General features: G+C 45.2%; 1 protein-coding gene across 1 annotated transcript in view; it reads right to left on the bottom strand.

Annotated features, from left to right (window-relative positions):
- The window catches only part of Adam12 (ADAM metallopeptidase domain 12), a 309534-nt gene that overhangs the window by 240233 nt on the left and 44226 nt on the right, over positions 1 to 25075 (bottom strand). The gene's annotated exons all lie outside the window — the stretch shown is intronic.

Here is a 25075-nt window from a genome sequence, read left to right as displayed (position 1 = left end):
GCTAAAAAACAAAAATTCCAGCAGAGAACTAGACCATGTGGAAATTCTAAGGCTGGGAAATGTAACTCAACTGTTGAACAGTTTCAACAGTATTTAGACATCACCGAAGAGAGAAACCACGCAGTGGAATACAAGCATGAAGGAAAGAGGCCGGACTACAGCCAAGGAGGTAAGATGCCCGGAGATTAGAAAAGCACTTCTGAGACACATGGGGCATGGTGGAAAGTAAACGTAATCAGAGGTCCAGAGCAGGAGGCAAGAGGAAGCCCACTAGGAGGATACTGGAGGAGAAGATAAGAATTTTCTAAAATTGGCACACACAAAAAAAAGCCACACATTTTTTAAAAACACACCATAAATACAAAGTACCATAAAGAAAAAGAAAAGCCATACCTCAAGCAATCATAGCAAAAAACAGAGACAAAGATGTGATATCTTAATAGGAATGAAAACACATGATAAGATGTCACTACGGCATACCACAAGGTTTAAAGAAAATAACTGCCAACTAGACTCCTGCATCCCATGGAATAGTCTTCAAAACTAGGTGGGATAAAGATACCTAGACAAGAAATGTTGAATTTGGCAGCAGCGGGTCACAGCACAGGAGCTCTGAGGGCCTCGTCCAGGCGGGGGAAGGTCACCTCCGACAGCAGCTGAAGAAACAGGGAGACGTGCTCGACGGGAATCTCTAAATGACATTGAAGCCGGGACCCAACAGGGAAAAAGGGCGAAGTCAACGGAGGCCAGTGAGCCCCGCACAGCAGGCCAAGCAGCCAGGGTAGCTTCCAGCGCCCATTCCGGGCCACGCTTTTCAGCTGGGGGAAGGCTCCAGTCCCCAGGCCTTGGCTGTCCTGCCTGGCGCTTCAGGTGCCGGAGCCACAGCCCAGGTCAGCTCCAGCCCTGCCGCTCGACCCCGTGTTCAACCAGCCCGTTGGGCGCCTGCTGGGCACCAGCTCTGCGCAGCAGGTGGGGACCCCAGAGACGAAGACCCCCATTTTACCAGCAGTAAGAAAACCCCCAGGAGTTACATAACTTGCCCGGGGTCACCTGGTGTCCCTGTGGCAGAGCTGAAGCCAGAATCTGTTTCCTTGCCATGGATTTTTCATTCAGGAACTGACTCCACTTACAAACAGCACGTGCACGGATGCTCGGCCAGCCTGTCCCCTTACTAACCTCCTGTGTCACTGCCATCACCTCTCAGCTCTCCCTCTCCCTGCTCTGCCTCACCAGCACCATCTCCACATGATTCCCTGTAACCCTCTCTCCTACTCTTTATGCCTCTTCCAGATGACAATGTCCTGAATCCACACGGAAACGTGCAGCCTTCCCTTCGTGAGAGGCCAGCACACAGCCTTCTGTGGCTGGGAAATCCCAGCTGGATTTAGTGATGAGGCTCAAGTCAAGCTCTGTCCTCTCGCTTTGGCCAAGAGGTGGGGTCAGGGTCAAAGCCGAGGCTCCAAAGTGGCCCGGGAAAGAAGTAAGGAGGATGCTGCTTCCCCCTCGTGCCAGAGCCCTCCCCCTGCCAGGGCGGGGTGCTGCGGCCCCAGCAGTAGGTGGGGAGGAGCCAAGCCGACGCTATTAGTGGGGCCCCTTCATCCGGGCCACCCTCCTTCCTTCACCCACCACCATTCCAGTCCCTCCAGATTCAAGCCCTGGCTCTGGCTTCTGCAGATGCGTCTGTTACAATTCAACCCCCTGGAGGGGGAAAATATTTCTGCAGAGCAACATCCATCTCGTGTCTGTGCATAATGTCTGGTCAAGGTCCATTTTTAAAACACCAAAATACCGTTTCAAAATTTCTGCTCTTAGCATGAAAGAGCCATTGTATTTACTGCAGAATGTAAAAACATGGGCCTCAGGGGCTTTTATAGACAGAAAACACAAAAATCTGACTCTTCTGGAGATTAAAAGTCTACATGGAAAATTAAAATCAGCTTCCAAGGCCTGATACGGAAGTCCACGTTTCCCCTTCCCACATGTCCACAGGTGAGTGCTGTGTGTATAAACGGCCACCAGAGCACCCCGAGACTGCACAGCCCCATCACCACGAGAAGGCCTGACGTCCAGGGGCCCAAACACGCCTGCCAACAGGTCTTCTCAGTTTGGTCTACTAAATCAAAGACAAGAGCTTAAAACGTGCAGCCATTTCAATTGGTAGGTTACAATCAGTGGTTTCCATCTGGGGTGACTTTGTCCCCCAGGTGTGGCAATGTCGGGACATTTTTTGAGTGTCACAACAGGGTGAAGCTGCCACTGGCATCTAGTGGGTAGAGCCTGGGGATGTGCAGGTGGACACCCTACAGGGCAGAGGACAGCACTCTTCAGAACGTCGACAGCGCCCTGGTGGAGAAGCCTTGGCTTGCGTTTTCCTGCCTGAGTTGCTTGTAACCAGATGGTCTGTAACTCAGGAGGACTCTCAGCCCACTGGCTCGCCCAGCTCCCAAGCTTGTCATTATTCATACATGCTAACAGATGTCTTTTGTACTTTTGAATGAGAGAACACTGTCCAAAATGTAACGATACTTGACCCAAGCCGGTGAGAGCCTAGGTCCATTCAGCCCCAGACGGGAGCACTTGCTGAGAAACAGGTGGACGTGCATTTACCTGGGAAGGCTTTCTGAAAAGGCTTTCTCCTGCAGAGGGAGAAGAGAGGGCAGCTCCAGGTTCCAAGTCGAATGTGCAAAACCTGGGGCCAAAATGAACATGGGGGCAGGAGTGTGGTGGTCAGGGTGGCTGCATCTGTGGGTTCTTAAAGGGAAAGGGTGTGTTCATGTGAGCTCAAGGCTTGCAGGGGGCAACCAGCTGGCAAGAAGCTTTGGAGACTATCACCAAAGGTCATATTTAATCCTGAGCCACGAAAAGGCAGGGACGAGTATGAGTCCCCTGAGAAATACTCAGAAAGCATGCCGGTCCACTCTCCTCCCTTCCAACCTGCAGGCGTCACCATCTGCGAACACACGGGTGTCTTCCCTCATTTGAAGGCACAGTTAACACTCCTTAAATCATATTTATACTCTGTGACTGGAGTCCAACTACTAATCTTTTTCAAATTTTACGGAACATACATGGGTAGTATGTATCACGACCGTGGAACAGCTTGTGCCACTTAAGAAAAATTTTGAGTCCAAATAAGAGCACAAAAACGTCCTGGTCTTATCTAAAACATTTTCTGGAGAAGCAATGACCTATAGTGTGCTCTCCAGAGGGATCCTGGGGTCATCCAATGCTGAAGCTTAAATCAAACAATTCCTGGGCTCAGTTTTCTGATTGTTGCTCAGATTCTGCCCCCCCGCAGGGCTCCACCCCCATGCTCCATCCTGCTCCACCAATGGCACTTCTTTGCCAAACTCTGCAAGTTCAACCTCTGGCCTCCACACCATCCTTCTGGGAGACAGGAGCACAGATGAAGTCTTCGCTGGCTTGTTCTGTGACCGCAGACGCGCCTCTGGATCTTGGGCCTCTTTTGCATGATCTCAAAGAGTTTGGGCCGAATGGGGAAAGTCATCAATTTTTGGAAAGTAATTGGTCTTTTATGATATTTTGAACATGATAAACGAGTTTCAGCAAAACCAGAAATTAACAAGAGAAGAAAGAACACAGAGATGGAAAGAACTGACCCCTCGCGTAAGGACACTGAGATAATCGAATAAGGGTCCAAGTACAGATGGGTGAAAGGGAAAGGGGAATTCAGAGTTAGAAATGATCTCCGTCGACTTAAAAGCACAGTTGTCTCCTGTCTAATGTCAGCTTGGACTCAGTTGTTAAATAGGAAACCACCAGTGGTGGGGACACTGCACTCTGCTCCATTATAAACCACTACGGGGAGTGACACTCAGGAAGGATAAGGTTTGGAAAATGGGCCGTACGTGCCATTACCTAAGAATGTGTCTCTGCAGAATGAGCCACCCCCGAAAGTGGGTGCTTCTAAGACTTAACACAGTGAGATCTCATTACTTTCAATTTCCCCTCCTTGAACACAATGGCGGGGACAGTAGAAGAGAAGGGAGTTCCCTGGCAGAGGAGAAGCTGGCATGGCTTTGCAAGGGCTGGACAGTAGGGTGGAGGGGCACAGTTGAGGAGAGGACGTGGGGAAGCCGGGTGTCTGCGGGCCCAGGGAGGGGGATTAGAGCGACCGAGTCGTCACTGTTTACATTTTATGTGTAAACATTTTTACAAATGTGAGACGGATGTGGCCCATGGCTGCCTTGGGAATCAGGGACAGCTGTCCTCACACGTAGGTTGGTGAACCCCACCCCTGACAGCAGGCTGCCCATCCTCCTGGCATGTCCAGCTGCTCTTGCTGACCTGCGTTGGTTGCCAACGCTAACGTAGGAACAGCTGTTTCACTGCTGCTGAGATGGTGCTGGGAAATATGGATGTGCTGTGTGGCTTCTCTAGGCAGAGTTGTCACTTTCCCTTTTGTAGGTCTTTTGTGATTAGTGGGGAGAGTTCAATAGCTGAGGAAATCCAGTGAGAAAGAGGATGTAACCGTGGCATGGTGGCCCCAGGATATTTGCCCAAATGGGTCATTTAACCACCTATTTTTAAGAAGAGAAGATCCATGTGGGTGCTTCTTCCCTAGTACTTCTTCCCCAAGGTACTTAGTTGGAAGTTGCCTTGCCTGACTCCTGGCTCTTGGGCATATTTGGTGGGGGGTAGCTGGGATTGAATTCAGGGGCACTTGAACACTGAGCCACATCCCCATGCCTGTTGTGTACGTTATTTAGAGACAGGGTCTCACTGAGTTGCTTAGTGCCTCGCCATTGCTGAGGCTGGCTTTGAACTTGCGATCCTCCTGTCTCAGCCTCCCCAAGCAACTGAGATTACAGTTGTGCACCACTTCACCTGGCTCTTGAAGGAGAGGCATTATGCTTTAGGTGGGAAAAACAGGGAAAATGGTAACAAGGCATCCAGCCCTTAGAAGACAGCAGACCAGGGAGAAGCAATTTGCTCGAATCTGGCCTGACCATGAGCCAGCTCTGAGGCAGGTTCACCACCTAGTTTACCTACGAGGGCTCCAGCACCCTTCATTCTTAGCAACATGATGCCCACCCGTGTCTCCTGACAGTGCAGCACCATCATGCTATGCATCCCACTGACTGGGTTACAAAAGGGAGAAGACCCCAGGATAAAGATGTTTTAAGATTCTCCACCATGGTGTACTATTATTGGACAGTAGACTGAGTATGTTAAAGAACCTATTTTAAATCCCAAATCCTCTCTCCATCAGACCTACCATGTGAGTACGGCATCGTGCCTTAAAGCACCCATTGCACTTCATGAACTAACTTCTCTCCCATGCACGGAGAAGGATGGTAGGTATGTATAATTCTTGGGAGAAATGAGAAGATACTCAAATAATTTTTTTTATGTGGTTCAGATGAGAAAATCAGGAAGATGCTATGGTTTATGCCTTTCACAAACACCAAAAGTAAACTAATTAGGATAAATAATAAATACAATGAAGACCAATAACTACGAAACCAACAGTATAGAAAAATTAAATGCTTAAAAATAAATCCAAACAAATGAATCCAAAACAAAGTAAAAAGAAGCAAAAAATTCAGTGGAAAAAGTATTAAATAAATAACAATAACTTCAACAGAGTCAATGATATCAATAATTGTATTAAATATAAATGGTCTAAATACTTGGGATAAAAAGTAGAGATGGGCAGACAGTGAAAAAGCAAGCCTCAATTCTATGCAGTCAGCATAAAACTCACCTTATTTATAAAGATGCAGAAAGATTAATAGTGATAGGATAGAAAGTGATACACAATAGAAAGTGAAATATCTTATCATTTAGACTTTAAATTTTAATAATCTTGCTTATCAAAAGACAACATTTATATATAATTGAGTCTTCCACACATAAACAGAGTGGGAGAAAATATTTGTGATTCAAGGAGATGGTATACAGAATATATAAATAACCATTAATGCTCAAGAAGAAGAGTATAAACAACTCATTTAAAAATGGGTGAAAAGTTGGCCAGGCGTGGTGCTGCATGCCTGTAATTCCAGTGTGACTGAGACAGGAGGATTGCGGGTTCAAAGCCAGGCTCAGCAAAAAAGGTGAGGTGCTAAGCAACTCAGTGAGACCCTGGCCCTGAATAAAATACAAAACAGGGATGGGAATGTAGCTCAGTAATCGACTACTACTGAGTTTAATCCGAAGTACCTCCTTCACAAAATGGGAAAAAAATTGAATAAATATTTACAAAAACAAAAAGATACCAGAATGGCCAATGAATGTGTGTAAACACGGTCCCCCTCATTAGGTATCAAGCAAATATGAACTCAAACTACAAAGAGATACTAATATTCATTTATTAGAATGACAAGGAAAAAGACTAAAATATCAAGTGCTGATGAGGGTAGGAGAAACTTCACAGGAGAAGCACACTGGGAAGCAATTTGCAGTTTCTTAGAAACTCAATAGTCGCTTAGCCTTTGAAACAACAATACTGCTCCTGGGTATCTTCCCAAGAGAAATAAAAATATATATTCACAAAACCACTAACACAGGGTTAATCACAACAGCTTCATTTCTAACAGCTCAACTCTTGACTTAAAAGTCCATCAACAGGTGAATGTATGAACTGTGGAATACCTAACAAGGTCACTACTCAGCATTAGAAGGGACTAGACTGATTACCACAAGCACAAATGAATCTCAAAAGCATTATGCTAATCAAGAGGCCAGGCACAAAAGAGTGTAGGTCATGTGATTCCACGTACATGGATATCTATAAGAATAATTTCATGATCCTCAAAGTTTTCTTTGTAGTCTTAGAGTTTCTTTGTAGTATTCTTTGCAGTCTGTCCCTCCAATCACCCTGACCTCAGGTAACCTCCAATCTGGTGTTTGTTTTTATCACTATAGATTAATTGAATATCTTTTCAGACATTGCTTCTGCTCCACTCTTCCTCATAGAAATCCAATTGCAGGGACCTGAGACCCCTCCCTGTCCCATGTTTTCTAGGCTCTGTTCTGTTCCGTTCTTTCCATTCATTTTCTCTCTGCATTTCATTTTTGTCTGTTGTCTATCTAGTTCACTATTCTTAACTTCTTCATCCACTCCAATGATTACTTAACTTTAGACATTGCATTTTTCAGTTACAGAATGTCCATCTGATCCATTACTGTGGCTTCTAAGCTACTATTGAAATTCTGCATAATTTTCTCCAATTCAAACTTTTTTAAACATACTAATCCTAATTGTTTCTCTCTCTCTTTTTTTTTTTTTTTTTTTTTTTTTTTTTTTTTGGTGGTGCTGGGGATTGAACCCAGGACTTTGTGCATGCAGGGCAAGCAGTCTACCAATTGAGCTTTATGCCCAGCCCAGTAATCCTAATTATTTGTAGATCCTTCGCAACTACTTCCAACAGCTATGTCATCTACTAGTCTGCTTCAATTTTTCTCTTGTCAATTAATTCCCCACCTTTTAAAGAAATGTGTTTAGTGATTTTTATTTCGTGGCAGACATTGTGCATGAACAGTCCACAAGGCTGCAGATGATACTTCCCACCAGAGGCAGTCCAGTCTCTCATCCATACACGGATTAGACAGATGTGGTCGGTTTCTCACTTTTCAGGAATTGAGTCTGGCTGGGGCAGGGTTGCCCTTTTATAAGGTTTAGTCCACTTCTAGTTAATGCCTAGTCCTTGAGGGTGACCTTCCTAGGCTTTTGACTAACAGCCTGGAGGACCTTTGTCTTCCAGTCCCAAAAGATTACAGGAAAGATTCTATTCCTGGAAGCTAGAATCTTAACTCTTTTGCTCCCTTGACCATGCAGCTTTAAAACAGGGCGTGAGCAGAGCACCAATCCTGCGTCCTGCATTGTGTCTCCCCAACACCATGAGGGTGTATGTGGAAAATTCCACGCCCTCCTCCCCTAGCACTCCAGCCTTCCAAATTCTGCCAGAACTCATGTGCACAAACTACGGATTCAAGGAAACTTTCAACGAGTCTTTATTACTTTACACATCACCACAGAAATCTTGCTTTTGCTGTTAATATTTTTTGATAGTATAAGAGAAAATTTCTACAGTCACTGTTTAAAATTAGCTCAATTTTTGAGTAAGTAGTGCTCTATTTTTTTTTAATCTTGAGTTTTCTCAAACTATATCCTAGAGATTTGAAAATATTCATTTGCAGATTGTTTGGTGTCTGATGGGTTGTAGTAGAGGACATTTGAACACCTCATCTTGGATGAAGAGCATTATTAACTCACAGTTAGCAGCCACAAACAGCAGCTGTGTGAAGTCAAGGTCCCTTCAGCTCTATATCCTTTACAGAAGGTCAGACCTTATCATTTACTAGTCCAAGGATGATGACCCTGCCAGCTGTCACGGGGTCTCTGGGGTGACGGAGAGATGTGTTTACACAACAGAAAAGAAGCAGGCTCTCCTGCCTGCTCACGGGCTGCACTGGAACACCAGGCTCCTCTGTAGAGTCGCCGATTTCTAACTCAGTCCTTGAGATTTGGGTCAACCCCTTCCTCCTCCCTGTGCCAGGGGTTCACCACCGCCATTGCTGACTTTGCCAAAAGACGTTCTACGACACGGCAGGGCAGAGCCAGGTCGTGAAAGCTACCCAGCAAAACCGCGGTACAAAGCAGACACCACGAGCCCTCGACCGCCTCTGAGATGCCTGGTGGCCAGGGCGGGCAGCAGGGTGGACAGGAGAGGAGGCAGCAGCATGGAAACTGGGTGTCCACCCAAACACACGCGCCCCATCGGACTTAGATTGCACGTCACCGTTCCCGATAGCATCATCATTGTCAAGGAAGGTGCGAATCCTGGCAATTAAAGGAGTGAGCCTATAATGCAGAGTAGCACGTGCCCAGGAAAACCCCTGACACCACTCACACATTCAGGGAGAAAGGACACAACACGAAAGTGCGCACCATGGGGGAGGGATCCATTTGTACCGACCATCTACTGAGTAAGTGGACAGGACAGGCCCTAAGGTGGGAGACACGGTCCTTGCATTTAGGGGACGCCAGTCTTCCCTCAGATTCAGTGTAAGGCTTGCTAAGCCTTCAGACCTAGCATTTTCTTCTCTGTAATTTTCATAACATTCTATTACTTATGTGTATAAATTAATTTGAAGAGAAGTCTCTTCAAATGAAAACGACATCTGAGCTTGCTGCTTTGCTTGTAACTTCTGTGGAGCTGCAGTTTGAAGCCGCCTGGCTAAGAGGTTCTAGCTTGTGAGTCCCTCATGAAATGTAAGCAGATGCCCGGGGCTGTGCTGGGGCTGGAGGATCCATTGTAAGATGGAGCACTCACCGTGGGCAGGTTGGGCTGGTTGTTGGCTGGAGGCCTCAGCTCTCCACAGGGCCCTCCCCACCCAGCTGTTGAAGTAGTTGCCTGGCTTGGCAGCTGACTTCCCCACCCTAGAGGCCCAGTTGAAAATGGTTATGTTTGTCATGCTTAACCTCAAGGTCACAAGCTGCTGCTTTATGTTCTTAGAACACAAGAAAAGGGAAACCCCAAGAAGTGGCCAACCCTGGTTCAATGGAGAAAGAGGCTTCAGAAGGGCAAGAATCATTTTGGAAGCTGTTATCACAAGGTTCTTGATTCAATTTTGGAAATTCAAGGTATGCTAACTGGGGGCAAAATTTTCCACATAGAAAACAGAAGGACATGTTAAGACTTTATGAGGAATAACCAAGGTAAAAAGAGACCACATAAGAGGGAGGCAGAGAACACAGATGTCACCTCAGCAACGTCTCCATCAACTGACACATCCATCCACCCACTGATCATGGGTATTTTTCATATAAGCTTCTACAGGGACTCTGGGGAACTCTGGTGAGCAAAAGAGGTGTTTTCCTCTCTTAGAATGAAAAGCTCAGTTGAAAAGAAGGAGACATTAAGCCAGAAAACAAGCAGATAAAGAAAATGGTGAGGCAGAGTGTAAATCACTGTAACAACCAAGTGAATGGGCACCAGCTTCAACTGGGTATAGAGGGAAGGCAGGTCTCCATAAGGAGCAAGTTTAAGGGCAGAAATGAGAAGAGGCCCATCCATCAGTGGCCATATGGGATGGCAATGGATGCCAGTGTGCCCAGATACAACCCCACTGACCTGAGACCTGTGCACTCCAGAGAGGGCAGCAGCCCCCGACGTCCACCATAGGACCCAGTGCCACATCAGATAGACTACAATACCTCTACCTCAGACCACTACACCCCACACACACTGAAACATACACAGGGAGCCCAAACTGAAATTGAGAGTGCTGGACACACACAGCTTTTCTTCAGTGGGGTACACAAGACTACCCATCCTGACAGGGAATAACTGTGTTGCTAAGTCACAGACAATTATGGACCAACTCCAAACCAGAAAGCTAGTGGGTACCTAGGCACACCAAAGATGGGAGGGGGCCCTAGAATTGTATCAGAGGTGAGCTGGTGTGAACACTAACTCCATACTCGGGGAAACAGAGTTAAAGCTGAAGAATGTTGGACATCTCCCAAAGGATTCCAAATTCCAATGACATCCAAACCAGAGAGAGAGACTCAATTAGAAATCTCTTCACACTGGCATGGATTATTATAAATAGGTCAAATGTCAGCTTTTATCTCATTTATATTACTCTTCATTTTAAACTGATAGGTATTCCCCTATTATTCAATTCTGCTCCCTCAAACCATTGGGTTGTTTTTTTATAATGTTTTAACTGGAATCACCCTGTTTTCCTAGCTCAGGTTTATACATGCTCCTCTCAGACCCCCTTCCCTCTCTTGCATTACTTGTTATTGCCTCAAACCCAACCTTTCATCTTTTTCTTCTTTTTTAACCTTAATTTGTGTTATTCCTTTCTATATTATCTTTTTTCTTTTTTTCCTTTGCCAATTTTTCAATTTTCCTCTTTTCAGCTCCTAAATAATGAAATATAAATTTTACTACCTTTAATAACTAATTTTGCAACCTCAAATTACTCCAGGACATTAATGTGATTTTATATCCAGTTTAAAGGAACTATGGAGAATATTGTCAACAAGTTTTTTCCTCAAAGATTCATTAGGACATAGATTTGCTCTGAATTGGTTGTAGTTAGCAGGGTTCAGAATCTTCCCCCAAGGTGGTGCTGATACTGGGAAGAGGAGAGGATTCATGTTGAGTGGAAATATCAATACCTGGATATCGACTTAACTTGGGGCACTTAAGAGAAAGAAACTCACTAAATAGTCCCTCGCATGAAAGTTAAAATGATAATCATCCCAGAAGATGGGTAACTAAACAAAGAAAGTGAAAAATCAAGGGAACAAAACACCCCAAACAGCCTACAACACTTCAACAACTGATCCCACTGACACCACAGTGGAGGAAATGTCACAGAAAGGATTTAGATAGCTCCTAGTTAAAACGTTCAACAAGCTGAAAGGAGATGAAAAGAATGAATTTAGAAAATACAAAAAGTGAAAGATCATTTCAATAAAGAGATGGATTCTGAAAAAGAATGAAACTGAAATCCTGGAAATGAAATTAGTTTTGTCACATTAAAAATTCAGTTGAAAGCATCAAAATAAACTAGACCACTTTGAAGATGTATATCAGTCCTTGAAGACAAAATATATAATCTTGAAAATAAAATAAATGATAAGGAAAAGATGTTAAGATATCATGACCACAATATTCAAGAAATCTGGGATAACATTACAAGACCAAATCTAAGAATCATTGGCATAGACAAAGGCATCAAAATACAAAGTAAAGGAATGCACATAGTCTTCAATGAAATAATACCAGAAATTTTTCCACACTTTAGGAACAAGATGGATATCCAAATTTCAGAGGCATTTAGAACCTGGAATAGGCAAGATTAAAAAAGATTCTCTCCAAGACACATTATACTTAAAATGCCCAATATACAGAATAAGAATAGAATTTTGAGAACCACAAGAGAAAAATGGCAGATCACCTTTAGAAGTAAGTCAATTAGGATTTCAACTGGTTTCTTAGCCTAGACCCTAAATGCAAGGAGGGCTTGGAATAATGTCTATTGAGTCCTGAAAGAAAACAGGTGTCAACCAAAATTGTGATGTCAAGAAAAACTATCCTTCAGAATTGAATATGAAATAAAAATATTCCATGATAAACAGAAAATAGAAGAATTCATAACCACTAAGTCTGCACTGCAAAACATACTTGATGAAATATCATGCAGAAGAAATAAAAAATAATGATGAGAGCAGTATAGGAATGACTCTCACTAGAACAATAATTAAAGGACAAATGAGTCTGAATTAAGCATTAGAAATAAATTAAAATGGCAAGAAATAAAAATCATCTCTCTTTTAACACTGAATGTAAACAGTCTACTCTCCAGTCAAAGACACAGTTTGTATTGTACAGATTCAATGCAATCCTCATCAAAATACCAATAACATTCTTCACAGAACCAGAAAAAGCAGTTCTACAATTCATTTGGAAAAATAGAAAACCCAGAATACCCAAAGCAATCCTGAACAAGAAGAGCAATTCTGGAAGCATCAAAATACTAGATCTCAAATTATACTACAGAGCTCTAGTAACCAAAACAGCATGGTACTGGCATCAAACAGTCAGGAAGCCCCATGGAATAGTATAGAGGGCACAGAGACAAATTCATATAGATTCAGTCATTTGATGTTTGACAAAAATGCTCCCCGAAAAAAATATGTTGAAGAAAAGATAGGCTTTTTAACAAATGGGATGGGAAAAATTGGATGTAAATATGGAGAAGAATGAAGCTAGATCCCTATCTTTTACCCTGCATAAAAGTCAATTCAAAATAAGTGAAAGAACTAAAAATTATACCAGCAACTCTGCAACTTCTAGAAGAACACATAGGGTCAACACTGCAGCACATTGATGCAGGTACCCAACTTCCTTAACAAGAATCCTAAAGTTGAAGACATGAGACCAAGAATCAATCACCGAGATGCCATGAGATTACAAAGCTTCTGCAAAGCACAGGAGACAATGAAGAGCATGAAAAGGGGAAGCAAATGGGAGATGATCTTGACCAGCTATTTCTTCGAAAAGGGGATTGATATCCAGAATATATAAAGAACTCAAACAACTTAACACCAGGAAAAATTAACAAACAGGCAAAAGAACTACGCAGAATACAAATGGCCAACAAATGGATAAAAAAAAAATGTTCTAGAAATCAGGGAAATGCAAATCAAAACAACACCGAGATTTCATTTCACTCCAATTAGAATGGTAATCACCAAGAATATAAATAATAAAATATGCTGGTGAAGATGTGAGAGAAAAGGTACACTCATTCACTGTTGGTTGGACTCCAAATTGCTGTATCCACTCTGGAAAATAGTATTTGAGATTCCTTCAAAGTTTAGGAATTGAACCTCCATATGACCAAGCTAGCCCACTCCTCAGTATTCATCTAAAAGAACCAAAATCAAAATACTATAGTGATACAGTCACATTAATGTTTGTAGCAGCACAATTCACAATAGCCAAGTTGTGGAACCAGCCCAGATGTCCGTAAACAGATGAATGGAAAAAGAAAATGTGCTATATATACACAGTGGAGTGTCATTCATTCATTAAAAAAAATAAAATCATGGCATTTACTGTTAAATGCATGGAAACGGATAACATTGTGCTGAGTGAAACAAGCCAGTCTCAGAAAGTCAAGGCCAAACGGTTCCTCTCCTATGAGAAGCTAGACCAAAATACGGTTAAAACAGGGTGGGAACCATGATAATAGAAGGGAGATCAGGGGCGTGGAGGAAGGGTTCTGAGGGGGAGGGAGGAGGGACGGGAAGAGGGGAACAGGGGAATGAACTGGTCAAAGTGTACTATGTACATATACGAATACACCACAGTGATTTTCACCTCTATGAATATCTATAAAGCACTAATTTAAAAAACTTTAAATAAATCTAAGGAAGACCGGTAGAGCAGAGGAAGAGAACAGGGGGAGGGAGGGAAAGGGGAAGCACTGGGGACTGAAATGGAGCAGATGACATTCCATGCATGTACATGTATGACGATGTCAAACGAACCCCAATATTATGTATAGCCATAATGCACTCATAAAACCTGACCCCCCTGAAAAGGATGGGGTGGTGGAGGGACTCAGGCACCAGAGCAGGAGTGGGAATTCCTGGGAGGCTTTTCAGGGATCCTCTGGACAAACAGCGGGAGAAGAGCCCAGTCAGGAAGGAGGTGAGAAGCGGGCGTGGGAGGTGAGGGCACAGAGGAGGCCCTGGAGCAGCCTTAGGCTGTGAGTGTGGCTGTGTGTGGGACGGAACCAAGCTGGGGAGCAGGATGGGGACAGCAGTCTCAAGATGTGGAGAAAGGAGTCCCTTTGGTTGCAAAACTGAGAGGAGGCCAGATGTCACAGGTGAGGTCAGCAGACGGCAGCCAAGGGCCTGGGCAGGTCCCAAGGGAGGGATCTAAAAGGAGTTTCAACACAGCAGTGGAGCAGAGTGAGCTTCAGGGTGACCTCTCTCTCTGCTTGATGGGACACACAAAGAGTCCTGATTCTCACTGGGGACAGATTATGGGAGCACTGTCCACCCTTCAACTGGGACATGCTTGAATCAATCAAGAGGCAAGACCCGGACGTTTTCAAAGAAAAACACTTTATCTAAGGGCCCAGGGTTCATAATAACATTGGCATAATAAATAAAATTTATTTTAAAACCTCCTCTAAGACTACAGTCCCCAAATGTCACTTGACTACTCAAAAACCTTCAGCATCTCCCAACTGCCTTCAGAATAGAATTCTAACTCCTCTGTGTGACATCAAAGGCCCTGCTTAATCTGAAAACTCCTTGCCCCAAACCAAAATCTTAAAGGTATCTCATCTGTAATAGGAACTTCAGTCATTTGTGAAAATAAACAAGAGAACTACAACTGGTCACTCAGAGCACAGCCTGCTAAGATCCTTCCTATGTGACAGTGGGGTCCCAATGGGCTGCTTCAGTCTGCACAGGAGCTAAGACTTGTAAACGAACCCCTGTCCTTCCCATGGGAGCCAAAAATACAGAACAAGGAAAGATTAAGAGTGGCTGCTCCCATCTTAGTTGCTTCAAATAAAGGAGTAAAATTAATTTGCTGTTGTGGCCATAGGAATTTCTTGCAAGGACTTGCCTCCGAGCTTAATGAGCATGATAGGCTACTGCTGTGCATGCTGAAATTCTTGGGATTTAAAAAATATGGGCAGTTGTTGCTGGTAAGATTTCACTGAACAATGCACAGTGTTGTCTCTGAGCATAGTTACTCATCTGAAGCCTATAAGTTGCCACAGCTTTCTGTCATTTATTTTATAAGAAAAGATCTTTAAAATTTCTGCAGCTCATTTTCCTACTGGCCAGCTCCTTCCTCCTAAGGCCTTCTGGGAGCAAAGACGCGTCTCCCCGTTTCGGTCATAACCAGCACAGGTACACTTGATGTTCCATGTGTGACTTAGAATACCTCTCCTCCTTCCCAGCTGACACTCCTCCTAGCGCTGTCGGGGCGACTGGACAGATGTGCTATGAAAGAGAGCATGCATTTTGCCCTGGGAACGCAGAGAATGACCAGTCTGTGTGTCCACTGCAGGCATTTCCACGGCGGCTGCGTTCCCAGAAACTTCTAGCCTGCCCCAGATGAGGCTCAGCACCTGCCAATGAAACAGCAGGGTGAAGAGCCAGCTCCAGGTCTCCAAGACTGTCCTGGAGATGAACCTGGAAAAGCTCCCTCCTCAGGCTGGACGAGTGGCTCAGAGGTACAGCTCTGGCCTAGCATGCCCGACGCCCTGGGTTCCACGCCAGCACCACGGGGGTGGGGGGCAGCTCCTGTTTTCCTTAGTCCACGAGGCAAGGGGGGCTCCAGAACTAGATTCTTGACTTCCAAAGCAGCCCCAGACGTGAAAATGGCACAACAGCAATAGTCCTTGCATGGCGCTCCCCGCATGGCACTCCCCATACACAAGGACACCGGCAGGCTGGGCTCCTGTTACTGCAGCGCCCACACCTGGTGCGTTCTCACTCAGAAATTTGCCTGTGTCAAAGAACACTCAAACAGCAACCACTCCTGGCGATGCAAACACACCCTCCTATCTGACAGCTGGGACCACAGAGTGGACACCCTGGTGGTCTTGTTTGGAACTGTAAAAGAAGGGGCTGTGTTTCCAAGGAGCCAAGACAGAATCCTCACCCCCCCGGGGGGCCCTTACCTCCTCCTGTGTTGGCATCCTTGCAGGAGAAGCTGAGAATTCCTAGGGCTCTGTTTGAGCAAGTGCAAAGGCCTTCTGAAAGGCAATTGGCTATTTTTATGCACCTTTCAAAGCACAAACTTCCTCCAGCACCTAGCAGAGGCTTGGCACATGCTAGATTCTCAATGAAAATTTGTTGATTAAATGAACATACAGAATGAACTCAATAGAGTTGAGATAATCTCCAATTAGTAATTATTCCTCTCAAAAGTTATTAAAACTCTTGGGTAAAATTCCATTGCATGGCACCCTGGTTCTAGATAGGACACCCCCCTCAGCAACAGAGCTGGTCCTATACCACTCGACTTAGGATAAAACTCCCTGCCAGTCCCTGATTCATTCAGGGTTCTGTTTGCTTGGTGGTATGTGGGTACCCTGATGAGATATTCAATAAACATCTATTGCCAAGTAGACAAATACAACTTAAGAGATATACAACACACTTTATTTTAATCATCTATGTTCATTTTATGTGTTTAAGAAAACTATTATGTTTTAGAAGCTGCTTCTATACTTAGGTTAAGACCATGCCATTGGGTGACTGAAGTTTGGGAAACAGATATAAAATATGTCACTTACATAGGAAGATATAACCTTGCTAATCCATCATGAGAAATAGTGCATGAACAATGCTTCCAAATTTGGGTCATTCCAACCACCCATATTCAAAGGTGTCCCCTGTGAGATATCTGTTTGGGAAGCACAAGGAGCTGAGCTGTGCCAACGGCTTCCCTGGGGATAAGGAATGCCAACAGAGACAGAATCCACCCTGGTCCTGGGGATAAGGAATGCCAACAGAGACAGAATCCACCCTGGTCCTGTAACTATGGGCTCTCACCAACTCTGTTTGGGTTCATGACCAGGTCTTTAAATTATATGCTCAGAAAATTAGTAGGTTCAAACAAAAAGAAGACCCTGAGTGCCTCTGCTGAGTAAAGATTGCATGAGAAAGAGGTTATGCCAGCTGAATACAATCTTCCTGTGTGCCACTTTAAGAAAAGGTCAAATTAATTTCAAGTCATTAGCAGAAAGGCAGCCTTGAGGCACAGATCAGGTCAGATGCAGCAGAGTTGGGAGCTGATTTTTAAGAGGAGAGAACTTCATGATTAAGTTTCTTAAGAATTGACTACTGAAAAGAGCCCTTCTTATTTTGACCTCCATAGGCATAGACTCAAGAAGCCAGATTTCTGGTATATTTTCTTTTATGCCATTTCTATGTTTAATTATGTGAAAGGATATAGTGTGCCTCAGCCATGACCCAGCATTTGAAATTAGTTTCTTTAAAATCTACTGAGTGTTCACAAATGCACACGCACATGTACGCACACACATGTCCTATGTTCTGACAGTGAACATGTCTAAGGCTACATCTTGGTTTCTAATACCATTCTCCAGTGAATCGGAACCCCTTGGAGAAATGGCTAATTTTAGGACACAAACAGGAAATATATGAACCTGGTATATTTCAGGAAGAAAATGACATATACACTGTCACACACCAACTAATGAGTAGATGTCAAAGGTACAGGGGAGTCTATTAAAAGAACTCCCAACCACCAAAGCAGGAGAAGTTTGATCAAAATACATTTTAAAAAGAGTATTGGATTGCAACCTAAGTATAAAATCAATACTCATAGCACCTTACTGATATGAATAAATTATTATATACATAAATAAATAGGAAGAGTTGACAAATATCATATGCCCCCAGAGTCACTTATGCAGCTACTTGCTCCTCAAGGAGGGAAGCATCACTTCCCCCTCCTTAAGTGGGGGCTGTGCACTGACCAGCATTTAATGACACCTCCTGAAAGCCATCAGTCACCAAGAACAAGGAAAGCCTAAGAAACTGTCACAAGCAAGAGGAACCTAAGGGGATGTGAGACTCAGTGGAGTGCAGAGTCCTAGAAGGACTCCTAGGACAGAAGAAAGACATCAGGAGAGAGCTTCGGAAATCTGATAAGCCTGGGTTTTAGGTAATAGCAATGCCTCAATATTAATTCATGAATTATAACGAACATAGTCATCATGTCAGATGTTAACACAAGGGAACTGTCCACAGGAACTCTGCACTATCTTTGCCATTTTTTTTTTTTTGTAAATTTAAAACTTCTCCTTTATAAAAACTGCTCTTACATAAAAGCTTATTTCTATCAGTCTAGCAAGAGGAGTCTCTGGGTGGGGTGAGAGGTGGAATCAACTTTTATTCTATTTGCCCCAGATCTCCAGTGGGAGGGTTTCCAAAGACGTAGTCTTTTACCCATTTATAGGGAGCGCGCACCGTGCATCTCAGTGGGCTGGATATTGTCCCCCAAAGGGGTAAAACTTGGCACTCAGGAAGCGGGTGGGACTTCTCAGTATCACAGTCAATGTGTCCCTCCAACACTCAACAGGAGTCAAGGAAGCCTTGTTCCTTAGTGTTCAATTCTCTTGTTAGGGAGAAATTAAATTTTAATTTTAAATAACGTGATTTCTCTTTAGGCAGGCAACTGTGACAAATAGTTGTAAAACACTTGTTCCACCACCAGGACACATGTCTGATGTGTGCAGCACAAGACACAGGAGCACCAGGAGTACAGCCAACCACACAGAAGGAGAACCTCCCCACGCACCCCTGCCCTGGGTAAGTCACGGCTGCTGATGGCCCTGTACACAGCTGCCATCTTTAACACAACGTTGCACACTTGGCTGCTCTCGTGAGAGGTCTGAAAATATTGTCTTATCTCTAAAGGAAAGAATTGGGGGACTTTAAAAAAATATCTTGAAATTTTGGTTGAACAAAAACATCATCATCACGAGGTCACTGAGCAGCTGCGGGGGAACAGGGCCTGCTGATTACACTGCAACTTCGTGGCTTCATTGGCCTTCATGTGACATGAAGCTATGAAACACACAGTGACACATGTTAAATCTCTTCGGGGAAGATGAGCTCTTTAGTTGAAAGTCAAATTTTGGAATCAAAATCCTTTCTAGAAGTTCTATTTTCTTTGAAATGACCTCAATTCCCTAAATCTCTCTCTCCTACTAAACGATGTCAGGCTGAAAAGGAAAATCTATATTCTGAAATTAAATATAATCTATATGTGTGTGCGCCCGCGTGTAAAAAATCTGTTACAAATGTTGTGCAAATGTAAATGTGAATGGCATGAGAAAGGGGGGGGGGGTTTACGTGGCAATGTTCTGCACATTCTCTGTAACTTTTCAGAAAATCTGAATCTGTTCTAAAATAAGTGGCTCATGTTTTAAGATCACGTATCTCTCGGTGCTCACGGAAGTGCACTACAATCTGTGAGCTTCTCAAGCGTGAGACTAGGGCTCGCCCACCCCCGGGTCATGGGAACTTGACTCAGGCTCTGGGACAGAGCAGCATCCATGTGTCCTTGGACAAGGGAAATACAGAAAACAGACTTCACCCTGGTTCTTTTCTCCTGCCATCAAGAAACCATTCCCTACACGTCAGTCAAACATGCAAAGTGTTTCCCAAGGACGATTAAAAAAAACAAAAAACAAAACTGTAATCTCTAAACAATGCACCTAATGTTGCCCACATATGTTTAGGCATTTTTAAAAAAGACACAGTTCTGTTACGATGTTAGAGGTCTATGCAGGAGCAGAAAAAGATGGAGCTGATTCAATAAAGAATATTTTTTTAAAAAATGGAAACACCCCAGGCCCCCACAGGAAGACATGGAGAGCCTCCTGCCGTGGACCCCACTGTGACCAGCACAATTCCTTGGCCTGCTTCCCCCTCTTTGTGGGTTGGACAGAAAGGAAGAGGGAACAGGGCAGACCCTGGCAGGGAGCTGGGCTGGAGCAGTCAGGTCTTGAAGAACGCCAGACCTCCCAGCTGGGGGGGGAGACGGACAGGGAGCGCCCAGAGGAGAGCTCAGTCTGTCCTCTGACCCCTGACCTCGCCGTCTGGAGTCGAAAGCTACATGCTAGTCCTGGCACCATGCACAGGGAAAGAGAGCTAAGGGTTCTGAGAGGCAGCAGAGCCACAAGGGAAGAACAGGTGACTGTGGGTGCTCACACGGGCGTCCCCTCCACGCACTTCAGGGTCCTCATCTGCAGGTGTGGCAAGAATGTCCACCTCCAAGGTGGCAGGGTGGATCCAGAGAGACGGAGGGCTGGGTGTGGCTCAGTGGGGGAGGCTTGCCTACATGCATGAATGAGGCCAAGGTTCCATCCTCAGCACCAAGACAAAAAAAGGGGGAGCAGGGGAGAAATGAGGGCACAGAGCTCCGGCCTCTGCCCTGGGGAGAACACCTCCTGGCCGGGGAGCAGAAATAGAAGCCAATAAGGACAGCGTTGAGCTGGGGGATCCTGCCAGAGTGCTGAGTCCCAAGCAGCCTGCGGGGCTAAGGCTGCAGCAAAGGAAACTGGTCTTCAAAATACCGCCGTTAGCACCTTTCCTCCAAGTCCAACACGGCCATTGCTTTTCTCCTGAGCAGGGAAGCATGTGTGCTGGGTTGAGCAGAGTCGAGCCTCTTTTTGAGGCTGTGCCATATCATGATACCCAACAGGAAGAACCAGCGTTGCTCTGAGGAGTGAGAAGCTCATCCCATGCAGGCAGGAGGACCCGCAGACACCGCAGAGGCTGCTCTCCCCTGACACACACTCTGGTCACGAGCTCCGGGGAGACGCCAGAGGTCGTGTTCACTTATACCATTTACATGGTCTTTCTGTGGCATCTATTTCCACACGTCTACAGGCTGAATGTGCGAGAGGTAAATGTGCACATAGTAGGACTGTACATCACAGAGATGTGTCTGACTTGCTAAAGAAGGTACAGGAAGGACAGCCTCGGCCACGAGGTCAGGAGGCAGGACAGAGTTCCCAAGACCAAGCGCTGTGTAAGCTGGGACTTCAGGAATGAGTAAGACTTGGGGGTCAGAAGAACACAGGGACATGGTGTGTCTGGGCAGTATGGTGCCACTCACACGTGGCATGGCAGAGAGGTGGGAGGTGCTTCAGACCCAGGACAGCCAGGCCTGCGAAGCACCGTGTCATCGTGCTAAAGAACTGGCTGTGAGGGCAGACAACATGGTAGCTTCTGAAGGTTTCGAAAGCAGGAGCGGGACCTGCCTCAGCAGTGTTCTAGACAGAGCATCACCTCCTCCTATGGAATGGCGTGGGCAGCACCGGGCATGGAGCACAGGGGCACGTCAGCAGAGCCAGGCCAGAGTCAGTTGCTGCCTCCAACTGTATGACTCAAGGACAGACTCAGGCTAGAACCCAAAACACATGAGAGGAAGTGAGAGAGAACGGGGTCTCCACTGGGGTCATCCCACCATCCATCACGGTTTGACACGTCTTCCTGGTTCTAGGCTTGAGGTTTTTCAAGATTGGAGAATGGTCCCTAAAGGCATTTTAAACTTCCACTATCACTTCGAATTCAGGTGGTAAGGTTCCATTCCCAGCTGAATTTTGAAGCCATTGTTTCATCTTGTTCTGACAATGACCCTTGGAAGAGGGAAGGCAGATAAGCTTATCACCAGGCTACAGGCCACAGCCGTGCAGACAGGAGGCGGGGGCCTTCCTGTGGGCACAGGCCACGTCCCTTCCCTTCCCTCCACTCTTTCAACTAAGTTCTCAGTGGCAGTGACGGCTTGAGACCTAGTCTAGACACACTAATGTCCCACCCAGATCTGTTTCAATCCCAGACTTGAGAGGGGGCGGTGGCAGGGAGAGAGCAGAGGCGGGAGGCCCAACAGCACCTTTGTCTAAATCCCTGGGTCAAGGTGGCCAGCCCTCCAGGGCCAGATGCAGGCTCACCTCCCCAAGTGCTTCTGGACCTTGTGTGCTCATTAAAACCACCTGGGGGGGCTGGGGTTGTGGCTCAGTGGTAGAGCGCCCGCCTCGCACATGTGAGACCCTGGGTTCAATCCTCAGCACCACATAAAAATAAACAAACAAAATAAAGATATTGTGCCCAGGTATAACTAAAAACATTAAGGAAGAAAAAACACCTGGGGCATTTTTTTTTTTAAGGGAAGATACCTGGGTCCTCCCCAAGACGGATTAAATGAACTCTCAAAGAACGGACACTGAACACCGATAGTTATCAACATTTCCAGGTGATTCTAATGTGCAGCCAAATTGAGAGCCAGTGTGTATGGCAAATTAACAGTGTAGTGAGAACCAAATTAAACTAGGGGTTCTTTCCCTCTGAGGATATCTATGACAGCAGTCCCTCCCTCCCAGGTAGCCAGGGCCAAAACCCAGGGTTTGTCTTCAATGTCGCTACCATACTGGCAAATCTAATTGACCCTTCCTCCTAAATACATCCCCAGTCTGATGACCACCCTCCTTATTTCCATCCAGGGACCCACGTGTGAGTCTTTGTGCATAGTCAAGAGTCGGGACAAAGCAGCTTTGGACAAATGGTCAAAGTTCACAGACTATAAGGGTGGCTCCTAGGATGTTGGAAAGTCCGTGGAAAGGGATGCAGACCAGAACCTGGGTTGGTGGGCAGGTGGGGCAGTGGTTAGACCATGAAGTTAAGTCCCTTTACGCCAAGACTCGAGTTTGCTTCATGCAAAGTTCACCTCTGAAGGGGAAGCAGATGGTGATGAGTTAGATCCTTTTGGAAACTGTTTGGGCAATTTATCTGGAGGGAGCCCAAGCTGGAATCTGAATCTCCTTCTCTAGTGCCCAAGCTCTAGTGGCCTTCCCATGAGGCACTTGCTCTCTGCACTGAACGCCTGATGGCCATGAGGACAGAAGAGATGCTAAGAGTCAGACGTGTCTAGCTGGAGGCTGGGGCAGGATGGTCACAAGTTTGAAGCCAGTCTGGGCAACTCAGCAAGTCCCCGTCTCAAAATTAAAAAAAAAAAAAAAAAAATATATATATATATATATATATATATATATATATATATTATATATATATATAAAGGGCTGTGGATGGAGCTTGGTGATAGGAATTCCTGGGTTCCCTCCCGAGTACGAGAGAGAGAGAGAGAGAGAGAGAGAGAGAGAGAAAATGAACAGAAACTCCTTTTACTGTTATGAATTCTCCATGTGTCCACTCCAGGGAAGAATAATTACAAAAAAATTAACATCAACGTATGGTAAGTCCCATCAAATCATGATGCAAATATTTAACTGCCAGAGAAAGAGGGCTACGGTTTGTCACTTTCTCAGGACAAGTGTGTTTTGTCCAGGCAAGGTCACTGCACAGCCCGCGCCGTGGCTGCTTCTTCCCAGGCCTGTCTGCCTGTGGGCATGATGTTCACGCTGCCAACGTGCTCAGCTCCCCAGCTCCTTGCACACCAGCCACTCACACACCACCCCTCTCAGGCAGCTCTCTCAATCTCCTGAAAAAAGTGAACATCTTACCATCGTCTTTCCTGGTGTCCCTCCCCTATTGGCTCCTAGAATAACCCGCTGTGTCTTTCTCAACACTTACCACAACCTGGAAGTGAGGTGCAGGGGGCGGAGGAGTTCCGCCTCCCTCACTGACTGCACGCCCAGCCCCTGGCACGTCAGAGGCCCTCTGTTAAATGTGGCTAGATAGCAAGAAGCTGGGGAGCAAGACGTAGATCCAAAGTCTGTTTACTGCAGTTAGACAGGCAGTTGTGCCGCAAAATACTCATCAACGTGAGTACACTTTGTCTCTAAGAAGATACTCGGCGTTGACATAAATGAAAACTGAAATCTTGACTGTTTGACAGTAAGGACAGATGCACACACATACACCACTAGCCGGATCTTTAATCCACACTCATAGGCATCCTCTCCATGGAGAATCCTGGCAAACACACATGCACATGCTAACAGGCCGCTTACACGCACTCTGACTCACGCAGGGTTTGGGCAGTTGTCCACCAAGTGTGAGCACACACAGTGATTACAGAGCCAGCACAGATGTCACGAACTGCCTGTTGAGCTGAGCCTGGTGGTATCACAACAAAAGCTAAAACCGACCCTTCTAGGTCCCCCTTCTCTTAAATAACACCAGCACCCTGGAACTGTTGCAGTGCATTTATTTTACGACCTGTGTGGTTCTAATTCTGAGGAGAATCCCAGAGGAGCTGGGGCATCTACCCAACAATAATGGCTTTCCTACTTTTCTACAAGATGGTGCTTCTGACCTGTGATCATCAGCTAGGAAGGAAGCATAGCCAGCAGAGGATGTACCAACCCTCCTCCTGCTGCCAGGTGGGCGGGTCGGAAACCAGAGCAAAGCAGAACTGGTCCATGCCAGTGGCAACCCACAGTCCTCAGCAACTCATTCCCTGATGCCCCTGAGATAGGGTTGCCAGATAAAAGACAGGGCACCCAGTGCCATCTGCATTTCAGATGGACAATGCCGGGCAAAAATACTTCAACATACGTATGTCCCAAATGTTACAGAGAATAGACTTATGCTAAAAAAAATTCATTGTTTATCTGAAATCTAAATTTATCCGGCATTCTGTGCTTTTATTCACAAAATCTAGCAACTCTACCCAGGGAAAGTCTCTGTGACGGCTTCTGCCACCCAAGAAACTTTAGACCATTCTTTATTTTCCTATTATTAGTACCTACAAATATTTCAAGTAGACATATGTTCTCTATCAAACGGGATACTCATCTTTTCTCTCTATCACATTGTTTCTAATTTTGCTGACTAACAGTAAGATGTTACTATCTTCACTATCTTGAGCTTTTCTCCCAAGAAACATCACCAATCCTACCATGATGGACTTGTCCTTTGCATATTCTGTTTGCAACAATCTCCATGAAACAGAAATGTTTAAAGAAAGTGCAGATTTGGCATTGGGACCCTTTAGTCAAACCACCCACCTTTCTTAAGATCCTTTCTAATACAAGCTCTCTAGAAAGTGAA

The sequence above is a fragment of the Marmota flaviventris genome, chromosome 4, assembly GCF_047511675.1.
Source record: "Marmota flaviventris isolate mMarFla1 chromosome 4, mMarFla1.hap1, whole genome shotgun sequence".
NCBI classification, from domain to species: domain Eukaryota; kingdom Metazoa; phylum Chordata; class Mammalia; order Rodentia; family Sciuridae; genus Marmota; species Marmota flaviventris.
Note: the sequence above shows the minus strand (reverse complement) of the source record. Positions and strands in the feature narration are given on the sequence as shown.